We start from the raw sequence: 2,741 nt of genomic DNA on the forward strand, positions 1-2,741 counted from the left end.
CGTGGTTTCACATTGTGTTCCGGGGTGAGTTTAGTCAGACTTCACCCATTTTCTACCAATTATCATAATTCCCGCAGAGTCAAGTCATTGGTGGACAGACCAAAACTTCAAATTTTGAATTTTGAAGTATGGAATTCCCTCTAACCCATTTGGGTTTGATTAATAATGACCCACCAGAATTTGAAAGAATTAAACATATTTATCCCCCATAAGATCATTAACCAAGGTAATTAAGCATTTAATTTCACAAACCAGTATAAACAATCATTTACCACCAAGTTCAAGGTCACAGATATGAAAGAAGAATGAGGAGTAGCAATCATACCTTTCAATGAGGAACTCACTGATCCCTAGAGGCACAGAGTTTTAGAGAACACACTTGAATTACCAACAATTTTAAACCTAGGGCAGAAGGGGATACGAATTTATGTGAGATGGTCAGTTGGTGGATGGGGTTTGTGTATTTATTGTGGTAAGGAATAGGGAAGATGATGTGTTTAATGTAGGAAGTAGTCGGGGGTGAAGGTAGTTATGGAGGGAGACGTGAAGATGGAAGAAAAAATAATTGAGGGAATTTGCTGGGGTTTGATTATTCTGCCTTTTTGATTTAAATCGTGTGGGTTATATTGAAAACCGTTGCTTTACTCTTTTAAAAAATCTCTAAATACGGTTCGTAAACTAGTTTACGACCCGTATTTAGAGTGGTTGATGAGGGCATAACACTGCAATGCCTCATGTTAGTTTACGATTAGGTTTACGGACCGTATTGTGAAATACGGTCCGTCCTACATGGTCGTAAACTAGCATGTGAATTACAGTGCTCACTGTTTGATAACAATGTTAAATACGCCTTGTTTTACGGCCCGTTTTGTGAAATACGATCCATAAACTTCAGGCGTATTTTGCAATGTTGCTAAACAGTGTCTTACAACTGAACTTACCTGCTTTTCAGCAGAATTTTTCTGTGATATATTCCTGCACCAAAACCATAAACATTACACTTGGGTTGCCTTCCAAGAAGCACTTGATTTAACGTCGCGGCACGACGGTGGTGACCAATCACTCCTTATCTTGGTATACCAGATCATTGTTCGTTTTGAGGTGTTTCAACCTGTAGCGATCAACAACCCTCTCTTCCGAAACCATTCCGTGGTAGTGCTTCAATCTCTGCCCATTCACCTTAAATGTCCGAGTACCATCTCCGGACTCCAATTGAACCACGCCATGGGGTGAGGTACCTACCACCTCAAATGGACCAGACCACCTAGATTTAAGCTTACCCGGTAGCAACTTCAGCCCAGAGTTAAACATTAATACAGAGTCGCCCTTGTAGAACTCTCGCTTCAGAATCTTCTTGTCATGGTATTGCTTTATCCTTTCTTTATAGAGGGCTGCACTCTCATACGCCTGGTATCGAAATTTATCTATCTCATTTAATTGGAACAACCGTAGCTTCGTTGCTTCCTCCCAATCCATGTTTAGCATCTTCAGCGCCCACAGAGCTTTGTGTTCAAGTTCAACCGGCAAGTGGAAAGCTTTCCCGAATACAAGCTTGAAGGGTGAAGTCCCAATTGGAGTCTTAAAAGCAGTCCGGTATGCCCATAGAGCATCATCGAGCTTGCGGGCCCAATCAGTTCTATTGGCATTCACTGTCTTTGCTAGAATACTTTTTATCTCCCTATTGGACACTTCAACCTGTCCACTTGTCTGAGGGTGATAAAGCGTTTGCACCCTATGCTTGACACCATATTTCTCCATCAGTCTCGCAAACGCTTTATTGCAAAAGTGGGATCCACCATCGCTTATTATCGCCCTCGGAGTACCAAAACGAGTAAATATGTTCTTCGTAAGGAACCCCATAACACTCTTGGCCTCATTATTGGGTAAAGCCACCGCTTCTACCCATTTTGATACATAATCCACGGCTACCAAGATGTATTTCATTCCCCCAGAACTCACAAAAGGTCCCATAAAGTCAATCCCCCAGACATCAAACACTTCCACCTCCACAACAAAATTCATAGGCATCTCTTGCCTTCTGCCGATATTCCCTTGCCTTTGACATTGATCACAGGACCGCACCAAAAGATTAGCATCATGAAAAATAGTCGGCCAGTAATAGCCGCACTCAAGTACCTTGGCAGCAGTCCAGTTTCCACTATGATGACCCCCAGCAAGAGAGTCATGTCATGCCTTTAGAATTTCCATCACTTTACTTTCTGGAATACAACGCCGAATGATGTTATCAGCGCATGTTCAGAATAAATAAGGATCATCCCAATATACTGCCGAGCATCCCGCAAGAATTTCTTCTTTTGGTAAGTTTTGATATCATCGGGAACTATACCTGTTACCAAATAATTGGCAATATCAGCATACCATGGTGCTACCTCTATCGACACCGTCAATACCCTTACGTCTGGAAAAACATCATCGATATCGAGTTCATCATAAGGTCTCCCAGCTTCTTCAAGCCGATAGAGATGGTCAGCCACCTAGTTTTCAGTACCCTTTCGGTCTTTTACCTCGAAGTCAAACTCTTGCAGCAAGAACACCCATCTAATCAGTCGCGGCTTTGCTTCCTTTTTTGCCATGAGATATCTCAAGGCTGCATGATCAGTATAAACCACAACTTTGGACCCCAACAAGTAGGCCCGAATTTTTTTGAATGCAAACACAATGGCAAGCAGCTCTTGCTCCGTCACTGTGTAATTCATCTGTGCAGCATTTAGCGTTCTACT

This window comes from Lycium barbarum, chromosome 10 (assembly GCF_019175385.1).
Source record: "Lycium barbarum isolate Lr01 chromosome 10, ASM1917538v2, whole genome shotgun sequence".
Lineage (NCBI taxonomy): Eukaryota > Viridiplantae > Streptophyta > Magnoliopsida > Solanales > Solanaceae > Lycium > Lycium barbarum.